This window comes from Cucurbita maxima, unplaced genomic scaffold, assembly GCF_002738345.1.
Source record: "Cucurbita maxima cultivar Rimu unplaced genomic scaffold, Cmax_1.0 Cma_Scf00210, whole genome shotgun sequence".
Taxonomy (NCBI): Eukaryota; Viridiplantae; Streptophyta; class Magnoliopsida; order Cucurbitales; family Cucurbitaceae; genus Cucurbita; species Cucurbita maxima.
Window position 1 is genome coordinate 36,427 of NW_019272226.1, and position 13,760 is coordinate 50,186.

The 13,760-nt window shown below is 36.4% G+C and overlaps 1 non-coding gene across 1 annotated transcript; it reads left to right on the forward strand.

Moving 5' to 3' along the window:
- Positions 1–12,228: 12,228 nt before the first annotated feature.
- TRNAA-AGC lies at positions 12,229–12,301 on the forward strand. Its single transcript has one exon. It is a non-coding gene; the product is annotated as a tRNA-Ala (tRNA).
- Positions 12,302–13,760: the final 1,459 nt, after the last annotated feature.

The window sequence follows — 13,760 nt, forward strand, 5'->3', positions numbered from 1 at the left end:
AGGTAGGGTAAAAAGGTAAGCTAAGCCCTAAGTTTATCCGTCCTTTTGAGATATTAGAAAGGATTGGATCTGTGGCCTGTAGAATTGGGCATTGCCCAAATTTGTCTGCAGTATGTAACATCTTTCATGTATCCATACTACGGAAGTATACCCTAGATCCTTCGCACGTACTGGCTCATGAAACTCTCTTCTTGAGAGATGACCTAACGTATAAAGAAGACCCGATTCAAATAATAGACAAGAAAGTCAAAAGATTGAGAAACAAGGAAATCGCTCTTGTTAAGATCCTATGGAAGAATCATAGAGTAGAAGAAGCCACTTGGGAAAAAGAAGGCAAATAAGAACCTTGTACCCAGACCTATTTTAGAATAAGCACTTTCGATGACCGAAAGTTTTCAAAGGAGAGGAGAATTTGCAACACTCAAGGTCTCCAATAAGAGACCGTGTATAATCCCTACTAAGTTGTATCTAGAAGCAAAGAACAAGTACAATTGAAAAAACATTGAGAAAATGGTACTTTTTCTAATTTTTATAAACTTCCCGAATCATTCAATTTTTTATAGAACAATAATTACAAGGTGCTTAAAAAAGGAAAGCTCCGATCGGAGAAGATTTTTCTGGCAGAAGATTTATACAAATCAATAATGAAATTATAGAAATTCTAGATGTTTCAATGGTATTGAAAAATCGGTCTATAAATATGAATTAGGGTAGACTATTAGGGGCAAGAAGCAAGCTTAATCGAGTACCCAATCGAGAGATACAAGTTTTTTGTTTTGGGGTATCGTGTTCATGGGTTTACCTCGAATTCGATAACTATAGTCCACTATTCATTTCCAAACTTGTTCCTGCACCTTCTAAATAAATTTACCCATAAGTTTGGTGAAGAACAGAGGTCTTCAAAGTGCTAGTAGGTTTTCACACAAATCAGTCCATGTTAGGTTACCCTCTAATGTTTTCCTAAGCTAAAACCTCAACTCCTAAAGCCTATCCCAAGACATTATGTATAAACCTAGGTTCATCAATAATCCATGTACCAAGTACCTAGAACTATGTGAATAACATGCTAAATAAGTTGCTAGGATCCATACCCATAAGTAACCATTATCTGCCATTACGATGTGTACTAAAAGGCCCCTATTCCTCTTTAGGTAGGATATCCTGCAATATGTATCATGAGCTGGATGTTATGATAGGCCTACCTTTCCCATCAGCTAAACGAGATGTCCTGCACCACGATTTACCAGTAGGATTACATGATTATGGCGACACCACTCATGTGTTCATGGGGAGAAAATTGAAGGTTATTTTAGGGGAAGGTTTCCAAGATCAGTATATGATACATGACACGATGACCTCTTAGTTATAAGATCCTGAAAATATAACAAGAAGTAATATCCTAGCTTAAGGTCACGATTAAGACCCTATTAGTAGGCTACTTATTAAGTTTTACGAACTCCATGTTTATCATTTTTTTTTTCAAGTAACTAAGAGTTGGTCGTGGATGAGAGTAGACTTTGGAGTGTGGCCATGGACTAACCTATGTTCTTAAAATAGTATTTTTTGTTCTTCTGTTGAGTCTGCTTCTTATTTTGTGTTTGTAACGACTATGTATATGTAACACACCAAACATGAAGAAAATTAGCTCCCATAAGAATAAGCCACTCATGAAAGACCCAAAGGATAGAACGGAAAAAAATTAAAGTTTTAAGCAAGAACAAGGGACTTAGTCAATTGAGTACCCTAACAAGCGATTTCAAGGGGTTAAAAGGCCTTTTAAAAAGGATTGGAAACCAAAAAGTAAATGAAAAGGGCAAAAAATTCATTTTATCAATTATAAAAAATCTTTCCCCATTTGTAATTCCTTATCTAGAAGGAATCTCAAGATTCAAAATAAGAGGGAAATGATCAAAAAGCAATGAGGAATTTGTAGAAAAATTATGGATTTTTTTTCGAGAAAAATAATAATAAAATATTCGAAAAGTTGGAAATTACCAAAATACCCTTGAAAGAATGGATAATTAGAGAAATGCCACTCTAAACAGAATCAGAGCATCTACTGTGACCATCCGAGCAAAATTCTTCAAACTCAAATCTCAACTGTTGGATCTCCTCCAGATTTTGATATGACCTAGAACGAACACGCACGGATCATCACATCCAACGACTAGTATTCAAAGCCAAGGTCGGTAAGGCTATGATCGGAGTTGATATCTCCTAAAAATTATCCGAGGTAGAAAGTCGAAAGCGAGCACTTTTCGCGTATACGCAATCTCGAATCCCAATTACCTCACGGACTGTCTCCTCAACCCTTGCGAGTATGAGTGCTTGGTAAGAGAGAATGTTGAATGAGAAAGACATTTGATTACGGCAACATTCGCAACTACCAAAGTGCACTAAACCTAGTAGAGATCTTTGACCTAACGATAATGGAACTTCAAGCACATTTAATCAATCCGCTTTATACCTTATTGTTGACCGAACAAGTTGCACGCCAGGCCCAAATTCTCTCTCAGTCACCCGGAGACGAAAGTAAGATCAGATCTGAAGTTTACGAATCGACAGGCCCAAATTCTCTCTCAGTCACCCGGAGACGAAAGTAAGATCAGATCTGAAGTTTACGAATCGAAGAGAAAATGGATCTGAGTTATACACGCTTTCATTTTCAAAAGCTTCGGGTGTGACTTATAAATCATCAGACAAGTTTATGAAAAAGAAATTCTGAGTATGACTTAGTCATGCTATTTAAATAGCCTGAAGTCATCATAGCCTCTCCACCGGTTTCGAAGACTCCTTCGGCATCAATGTGCTCCAATGAAATAGATCAGACCCTTTCCTGAACCAGAACCGAGCACAAAATGCCGAGGTAGTTAGTAAAAAGTCGGAAGCGAGCTCTTTTCGTGTATACGCAATTTCGAAGCCCAATTACCTCACGGACTATCTCCTCAACCCTTGCGAGTATGAGTGCTTGGTAAGAGAGAATGTCAAATGAGAAAGACATTCGATTACGACAACATTCGAAACTACCAAAGTGCACTAAACCTAGTAGAGATCTTCGTCCTAACGATAATGGTACTTCAAGCCCATTTAATTAATCCGCTTTGTACCTTATTGTTGACCGAATAGAATGCACGCCAGGCCCAAATTCTCTCTCAGTCACCCGGAGACGAAAGTAAGATTAGATCTGAAGTTTACGAATCGAAGAGAAAATGGATCTGAGTTATACACGCTTTCATTTTCAAAAGCTTCGGGTGTGACTTATTAATCATCATGCAGGTTTATGAAAAAGAAATTGTCATTCTTTTGTCTTTTAAAATCTCTTACCTTATCAATCATCACGCAGGTTTATGAAAAAGAAATTCCGAGTATGACTTAGTCATGCTATTTGAATAGCCTGAAGTCATCATAGCCTCTCCACCGGTTCCGAAGACTCCTTCGGCATCAATGTGCTCCAATGAAAGAGATCAAACCCTTTCCTGAACCAGAACCGGGCACAAAACGCCGAGGTAGAAAGTCGAAAGCGAGCTCTTTTCGCGTATACGCAATCTCGAAGCCCAATTACCTCACGGACTGTCTCGTCAACCCTTGCGAGTATGAGTGCTTGGTAAGAGAGAATGTCGAATGAGAAAGACATTCGATTACAACAACATTCGCAACTACCAAAGCGCACTAAACCTAGTAGAGATCTTCGACCTAACGATAATGGAACTTCAAGCCCATTTAATCAATCCGCTTTGTACCTTATTGTTAACCGAACCAGTTGCACGCCAGACCCAAATTCTCTCTCATCCACCCGAAGACGAAAGTAAGATCAGATCTGAAGTTTACGAACCGAAGATAAAATGGATCTGAGTTATACACGCTTTCATTTTCAAAAGCTTTGCTTGGCTACGGTACTTTATTCAGAATGTGCAACAGTATAGTCATCTCTTAGTCGTGTATAGAGAATTCCTTGATCATTTCCTTGGCGGATAACACAAATGAAATCGATTCCCTGACCGCCCATCTTATGAGTCCATTCTTGTCTTGTTGGTTTGTTGTACTATTCTATACCTCTCTCGATTGATCGAAAGACGTTCGACAGCTGGGACGGCCTATCGTGAGGGAACTTTCCTTTTCATGGTAGGAAAATTTAAAGAGGGAGATGCATATGTCCACGGTGATCAAGGTAGAGCGACTCCTTCTTTAAAAGAGGTTGGTTTTATCAAAACTGTTAAATCCGCTTTCGATAAAGAAAAAATAGAAGCCCTTGGTTTGGCCGATGTCAATTCGTATGGCAATGTGGACTCGACTCAGGATGAGGATTTCGCTTTTCATACTGCTGCTATGAGCTGAAAGAGCTGGTAAGCTATCTCACTAAATGAAAAGAAAAAGCACATACGGGTTGACCTCGTTACAAGTGGCAGGGGCTAGCCAAAGAAAGTCAGTCGAACTAGGTTAGGACCCTTGATCTGGTTCAGCTAGGTTCTTCCATGCGAAAATGTATGTGTATCCGTATCTTCTTTTTGTTTATACGTTTGGAGAAACCTGCTAAGCCCGCCTTTCTTATTTAGTGTGATTCAATCTTTCAGCTCAAACTTTCCTCTCGTTCGATGGAAAAGGTAGGAGTACGACTACCTTTTCCTTTTCTTGCCCGAGCGAAGGTATCATTCAGTTTCTACCAAAAAGTTCGTTATCTATTAGTTGCCGTAATCGAATGTATTTCTCATTTCATGTTAGATTCTCCAAGAGCTTCCTAGTTCGTAGTAGACAAAACCTTGGACTTCTATTGGACTTATAGCATTGCCTGGTGAGCTCGCCGTTGAGGGTTGGCCTTACAGGAGATCGAGCAGCCTTTCTTTCCTTGCCTTGTATGCTTTCCCGCATATCGTGTAACTAGCCAACTAGCAAAACTGAGAGGGAGAGGGATCATGTCAAACAATTTGTATGTTCATTTTGTCCGTCCTGTACTTGCATGCTTAGCTTTCTTAGCCAACATCTCTAGTTCCCCCGAACCTAGAGGTTCGCTTATNTCATCATAGCCTCTCCACCGGTTCCGAAGACTCCTTCGGCATCAATGTGCTCCAATGAAAGAGATCAAACCCTTTCCTGAACCAGAACCGGGCACAAAACGCCGAGGTAGAAAGTCGAAAGCGAGCTTTTTTCGCGTATACGCAATCTCGAAGCCCAATTACCTCACGGACTGTCTCGTCAACCCTTGCGAGTATGAGTGCTTGGTAAGAGAGAATGTCGAATGAGAAAGACATTCGATTACGACAACATTCGCAACTACCAAAGCGCACTAAACCTAGTAGAGATCTTCGACCTAACAATAATGGAACTTCAAGCCCATTTAATCAATCCGCTTTGTACCTTATTGTTAACCGAACCAGTTGCATGCCAGACCCAAATTCTCTCTCATCCACCCGAAGACGAAAGTAAGATCAGATCTGAAGTTTACGAACCGAAGATAAAATGGATCTGAGTTATACACGCTTTCATTTTCAAAAGCTTTGCTTGGCTACGGTACTTTATTCAGAATGTGCAACAGTATAGTCATCTCTTAGTCGTGTATAGAGAATTCCTTGATCATTTCCTTGGCGGATAACACAAATGAAATCGATTCCCTGACCGCCCATCTTATGAGTCCATTCTTGTCTTGTTGGTTTGTTGTACTATTCTATACCTCTCTCGATTGATCGAAAGACGTTCGACAGCTGGGACGGCCTATAGTGAGGGAACTTTCCTTTTCATGGTAGGAAAATTTAAAGAGGGAGATGCATATGTCCACGGTGATCAAGGTAGAGCGACTCCTTCTTTAAAAGAGGTTGGTTTTATCAAAACTGTTAAATCCGCTTTCGATAAAGAAAAAATAGAAGCCCTTGGTTTGGCCAATGTCAATTCGTATGGCAATGTGGACTCGACTCAGGATGAGGATTTCGCTTTTCATACTGCTGCTATGAGCTGAAAGAGCTGGTAAGCTATCTCACTAAATGAAAAGAAAAAGCACATACGGGTTGACCTCGTTACAAGTGGCAGGGGCTAGCCAAAGAAAGTCAGTCGAACTAGGTTAGGACCCTTGATCTGGTTCAGCTAGGTTCTTCCATGCGAAAATGTATGTGTATCCGTATCTTCTTTTTGTTTATACGTTTGGAGAAACCTGCTAAGCCCGCCTTTCTTATTTAGTGTGATTCAATCTTTCAGCTCAAACTTTCCTCTCGTTCGATGGAAAAGGTAGGAGTACGACTACCTTTTCCTTTTCTTGCCCGAGCGAAGGTATCATTCAGTTTCTACCAAAAAGTTCGTTATCTATTAGTTGCCGTAATCGAATGTATTTCTCATTTCATGTTAGATTCTCCAAGAGCTTCCTAGTTCGTAGTAGACAAAACCTTGGACTTCTATTGGACTTATAGCATTGCCTGGTGAGCTCGCCGTTGAGGGTTGGCCTTACAGGAGATCGAGCAGCCTTTCTTTCCTTGCCTTGTATGCTTTCCCGCATATCGTGTAACTAGCCAACTAGCAAAACTGAGAGGGAGAGGGATCATGTCAAACAATTTGTATGTTCATTTTGTCCGTTCTGTACTTGCATGCTTAGCTTTCTTAGCCAACATCTCTAGTTCCCCCGAACCTAGAGGTTCGCTTATCCAAACCCAACAGTCACACTTTCAGCTGAAAGACTGATTTTTTTCATAAAGTCGGTTCATAGATCAAGAAAGAATGAAGCTGCTTACAGGGACGGTTACGCGATACGTCTTTTCATACTCGCCTTTTCTTTAACCCTGCTATCAACCGAGCCATTCTCGTTTGTTGCTTTAAGGGGTCTCCCCATTGTAGATTACTCGGATTGGTTCTCGCATCCCTGTGCCAAAAAGTATGGGCGAGTTTGGTTTGAGCGTTCATCGATTGGGTGGATCCATATGCTCTGGAGGGGTGAGACGAGGTGTAGCTCATCTATTTTGGGTATGTTGTCCGCTAAAGGTTTTAGGAAATGGGTACAAATTTTCTACATAGGTCATCTGTGGTCGCAATCCTTTTAAGGAAGATGCTCCCAAATAATCGGTGAACAATAGCCTTTAAAGAAGTTTCAGATAGCAAGAAGAGAAAGAACAGAGAATAGGAGTGAGTCGTGCAAGGAAGAAGGAACTAGTAGGTTTAATTTGGGTTCGTTTGAACTAAAAAACGAACCAAAATTTTTCAAACGAACCCAAATTTAAGACTCTCTAGCCCAAAGTCCATATGTGGTAAAAAAAAAAAAACCTTCCGTGGCACATCCAACCATTTCTTTTTCAACCTACACGTATGCTCCAAGCCATACTCACGTAACTAGTCAGAAGATGCGGCCCACAATTGAAAGAAAGACAAGTGTCACAATCGCACTCTTGCAGTAGTAAGACAATAATTATGTGACATTTGTTCTAATCCAGTGAACAAGTCAACCATGCAAAATTCAGACTGAACGAACAATAGCAGTGTATGCTTAAATCACGTTTAGAAGAAATATTTTAGAAAACGTGAGCGAGGAAAGACGTTAAAAACAATTTCAAATAGAGCAATGTTGTAAGCTAAAAGTGAATAAACAACAACTGGTCACGTTCTCCTATCGTACATTTTGGGACATTTTAGTTCTGATGGATGTAGATATGATTTTGAGGACTAATCATACACACCGTAGGGTTAATCTGGTTGATGCTGTCTAGAAACATGACGTTCAACATCATCAAAGAGAAGACAACATCGGGCCTATTGAAGGTGTTGTCAAATATGTACGAAAATACGTCGGCTATGAACAAGGTGTATTTGATGCAGAGGTTGTTCAATCTACAAATATCGATTTGTTGCAAATCATATAAATTAGTTCAACATGATTGTAAGTCAATTGAGTTGGGTGGAAATTATGTTAAAAAATGAAATTAAAGCATTGATTTTTATGTAATTTTTACTCAAGTTGTGGTATACTGTTGTTGCTGCAATCAACAGTTCACGAGGATCTAATAAATTGAAATTTCATGAAATTCAAGATGTCAGCGAAAGCCCAAACGGGAAACTGGAGATTCATCAGACAATGCTCTCATTGTTGATCGAAGGGGAAGAAGTAAATCAAAGAGCCCAAACAAACATGAGCGATCAAAATTAAGAAACCGTGAAAAATCTCCAAACAAACAAAACAAAAAGAGTTGAAATTGTGGAGAAAAATAACACTTTCGGACAGGTTGAACAAAATTGAAGAAAAGAAAAATCACAAATTTGAAGATAACAATAATTCCATGTATTCAGCAGAAGATACTGAGAATACTTTAATCCTTAGCGTGAATAGCCCAATTGAATTTTGGATTTTAGATTCAGTTGCATCGTTTCATTCGTCTCCAAGTAAGGAATTTTTTCAAAATTTCAAATAAGGAAATGTTAGGAAGGTGTATATTGCCGACAATAAAACGTTGGAGATTGAAAAGAAGAGAGATGTCTACATATAAACTCTAACAAGAAATGAGTGAGTGGACATTATAGAATGTCAGAAATATTTTTGATCTCAAGAAGAATCTGATCTCTATTTGTCAGTTGGATAGCACAGGTTATGAAGCCGAGTTTGGAAAGAGTTTGGGAAAGATTGTGAAGGGTGACATGGTGGTAGCATGACCTAAAATATGGAACCCTATACACCAACTAGAGTGTATAAAAAAGGTTGTTGTTGCTAAGAGTGTTTCCAATTCAAGTAACAGCAACAACAACCAAGTTTTTACACCCTACAAGAGTGTCAACAGACTTGCACATATGAGCATCAAAGAAATGAAGATGTTGGGTGGAAATGGAGTTTTAGAAGGCCTAAAATCTATTGATATGGGTGTTTGTGAGAGCTGCGTTATGGAAAAATATAAACGAGTTAGCTTCACAAAAGCTGCTAGAGAACCAAAGAAAGTGCGATTGGAATTGGTCCATACAGACGTTTGGGGACCATCTCTAGTTTCTTCATTTACAGTACCAAAATTTCATGGATTAGATGTCTCGCACTCTGCAACGAAAACTCTCTGTTTTCCTAAGGCTAGTCATATATCCCATGACCACTCTTTTCCTCCTCACGATATCTAGACACTATAACGTTGGTCCAGTATTGTCTTATATAGTTAACGTTCACTCTTTAACGTCCAAGGACATTTTATAACTACCACGAAAATCAAAACATACAATAAATTTATACAAGTTTTACAACATATCATATACTACAAAATAGGGTTAGACTGCTTACTTGGTCGCGGAGAGACGTGTCATTGAGCTGAGTCATAGAGATATACGACTCTTTATCCTAAGAAAAAATTTATATAATTTAAAATCCGGCTGCTCTGATACCAATCCGTCACAACCCAAATTTCAAAGGTTCAAAACTCAAATAGAAACTAAAATTGAAAGTGAAAACAAATAAAAAAAAAAAAAAAAAAAAGTAAATTAATATAAAATAATGTTGTAAAATTAAAATAAGATCGAGAAAACAACACCACATTAAATATAAAATTAAATTAAATTATAAGACGGTGTTGTTCAAATTTATCCAAACAAAAAAGAAAGTGTTTGAGATAGAATTACAAAAAAAAAATACAAAAAAACTCAAACACAAAGACAGACTAACGCTGCATAACAACCCCATCTGTGAGTGCACAACCTTTGAAGGCTCCCTCATACGAACCCATCCAAAATAATCACACTTGTGACCGCATCTCCTGACTTTAAACTTCTAGTCTAAACATGGTTTCGTCACCAAAGCTTTAGAGTTTAATCTATCTTTCCAAAAATATTTTTCTCTTCANTACCTTAAATAAAGTTGGTCTCCTCTAATAAAATAGGAATTTCTCTTAAGATCATTAAGACAATTATGCTTTATCTTAAACACGCCAAACATGAAACTAAAGTGCGTTCAATTTAACTCCATTTTATTGTCATCTTGAATGATGTTTAGGGTATATTCTTGATTTACCTTAAAGCTCTTGTGACATGACAGTTCATATTAGTTAAACTTTCTGCAAAATCACAAGTTAAAAAACAACAACGATGAACCTAGGTCTATTAGTCATTTCAAAGACAATTTCTTTCTCCATCTTATCGATAATAATAATTCAACTAAATCCATATTATGCAAATAAACAAGTTTACGACTCATAAAAACAACTACCTAAATTATGTCCTAAAAATTTGAAAACATAAGTTATAGTTGATAATTACACAAAAATTTCCCTAAATTCATGAATTCGTGTCCAATTAGTTAATCCTAAAGATGGTAACTAGCATATAGTAATTGAAACTCCACATGAAGTAATTTAAAGTTTCCCGAAGTTTATCTCATCTTTAATGAAGCATGAATTGCATTGAAGTTCACGAAATGCTTATAGACTCCAACTCTGAGTACTATTCTTTAATGAAGCATGAATTGCATTGAAGTTCACGAAATGCTTATAGACTCCAACTCTGAGTACTATTAATGCAATTATGTTTCATTGAGTTTGTCATAAATGAAACTAAGGTGCATTCAATACAACTTTATTTTCTTGTCATACGAGACAAAATGGAAAAATTAAATCAAACAAACGGATGAACTGAACCGAATCAATCCAACCCAAATTGATTTAGTTTGTTTTATACTTACCATCATGCTCTTAATACTCAACGCCTTTCTTAACATCCCATCCCAAGGCTTTATTCTCCCAGACACATTCTACATCTAAGGACTTCATGTGTTTCCTGCAATACAACAAAATACGACCTTAATACCTAGGCCTAAGGCTTCATACATACATTTCTAGTGGTAAAACAAGGGTATTTGGTCTAGTGGTATGATTCTTGCTTTGAGTGTGAGAGGTCTCGAGTTTGATTCTCAAAATGCCCCTTCAAGAGATTGTAGTACGAATTGTGGGGATGTAACTTAGATAGTAGAGCGTTCACTTCTGAGGTGGAAAGTTACAGGGTTGATACCTTGCATCTCCAAAATGAATCAATCACTAAATATATTTTTTTTTTTTCAATTTTTTCTTATTTACGACATAATGAGCCGGGATAGTTTTTCATGTCACTATTTTGAAAATTACTTCTTTTCAATTTTTCCTTATTCATGACATGTTGAGTAGCGATATTTCTTCATTTTCACTATTATTGATGATGGAAAATATAGGGTTTTGTGATGCAAGAATTGTAGGGATGTAGCTTCGCTTAGCATGCGAGAGGTACGGCTTAGCATACGAGAGGTACGGGGATCGTTATTTCCTTATTTATGACATAATATGCAGATATACTTTTTCATTTTCACAATTATTGATGAAGGGGCATTTAGGATGTTCATTTCCCATGTGGAAAGTATGGGGATCAATACCTTGCATCTTCAATTAAGGGGCATTTAGGATGTTCATTTCCCATGTGGAAAGTATGGGGATCAATACCTTGCATCTTCAATTGAATCGATTACTAAATATATTATTTCTTTTAAGATTTTCTTATTTAGGACATAATGAGTTGGGATACTTTTTCATTTTCACTATTACTGATACTTTTTCATTTTCACTATTACTGATACTTTTTCATTTTCACTATTATTGATGATGGGAAATTTAGGGTTCTATGATGTAATATTTTATTTCTATTCGCTCATTTAGCATGTGAGAGGTATGGGGATTGGATTGATACCCCATAACTCCAAAAGAAACTATTTGCTATTACTATTTTATTTCTATTCAATTTTTTCTTATTTATGACATAATGAGTAGCGATATTTTTTCATTTTCACTATTATTCATGACGAGACATTTATGTTTTTGTGACGTAAAAATTGTGAAGATGTAGCTTAGACGGTAAAGCGCTTGCTTTGCATGCGAGTTGTACGAAGATTGATAACCTGCATCTCCAAAAGAAAGTATTTAATTTGTTATAATATTTTTTCATTTTCACAATTATCGATGCCCCGCATCACCAAAACAAACTATTTGTTATTAATATTTTGATATTTTTTTATTTTCACTATTATTGATGATAGAACATTTAGGGTTTTAGGATGTAAGAATCATGGGGATGTAGCTCAAATGGTAGAGTGCTCGCTTTGCATGTGAGAGGTACGGGGATCGATGCCCCACATCTCCAAAAATAAGACTATCTATTATTAAAAAATATTGTTTCTTTTCAATTTTTCCTTATTCATGACCTGTTGTGTAGCAATATTTCTTCATTTTCACTATTATTGATGAAGAAAAATTTAGGGTTTTGTGATGCAAAAATTGTGGGGATGTAGCTCAGATGGTAGAGCGCTCGCTTAGCATGTGAGAGGTACGGGGATCGATACCCCACATCTCCAAAAGAAAGAAATGATTTTTTTCAGTATGAGTTAATTTCGATACCCCGCATCTCCAAATGAAAGAAATGATTTTTTTAAGTATGAGTTAATGTAACATGTTAGGTATTTAAGGAGATACTTAACATGTTAGGTATTTAAGGAGATACTTATATAAGGAGGACTTCTTATATGAGAGAAAAAAAAAAAAAAAAGCCTATATGAGGAGGACTTCTTCACTTCTTCACAATTGCAATATCTGACCAATAAATATAATGGTCATTTATAGCTTCTATCACAATAATATAAAATTTGTTAACAAATCCTATATGAGACTGAAAAAGACCGACCGTTCACCACACGCTTGTAAAATAAATTATATCTACCACCTCTAAAATTTTCCATGGCAAACCTTCCAACAGCTTGCACTTCTTCATCATTGACACCCTTAATTGGAACTAGATTTTAAGGCAAATCTTATCCACAACTCACTTAAGAACACTTTTATAGATAGTTTCAACAAACATACTTTGCTCGTGAATACTTTGTAGTTCGATATTTATAGTTGTGGAGAACGCTATTCAAATTGATATGGTCGAATCTTACAACAAAGTCTAATTGAGCCTCCCTCTATTAGGAGATAGCTTCGAATCAAATTCTTTAGTTTGGACAATGGTTGCATTGTTTTAGTCAAACAACCGAGACTAGTGTATTTCCAATAGTATAAACATTTTGTACGTGTATTTTCTTACATATTAACAATTGTATACAAATAATAACTAAATTTATGAGTAAAAGTTTGGATGGAGTTTTATTAAATAGGTAATCTTAAATTATATCTAAAAATATATAAGATTTTTTTTTTATATATACATTTACCAGAACAAATCAAAGATTCAAGAAGATGTCATTCATGCCATGTTTTAATTTTTATTCTTTATTATTTCTCAAAGATTAAAAAAAAAAAAAGTTATCCTCTCTCGCATATGGTTGGTTATTTGATTATTTTCTCTTGAGTGAATTTTAAGTGAAACACATTCTCTACCCAAGTAATTGCAAGATGCAAGCTTCACACTAAGGGGAATCAAAGTCTCAAGTATCAACGTCCTTAAGTGTCAATTTTTATTCTCTATCTCAACATAAATTAAACTTATTTTCGTGAAAATACCTATTTATAAAAGCAAAATATCTCAGAGTTACAAAAATAAAAATGAGATATAGATACGAGACATAAATATGATACCAAATAGATATGGTAACATGTCAATTGTAAAAAACTAGGACACCGATGTGATAATGATACAATAATTAAAAAGAATTATTTCAAAAAATTTATCAATTTTATATTAAAAATAAATTCATATAAATAAGTTTATATGTTTGTATACTTATATTAACAAGTGTTCAGTACATGCCTAACACGTGTCAGATTAGTGAAATTAAGTAATGGCTAACATAATTAAAAAAAAAACATAAAGGAAGA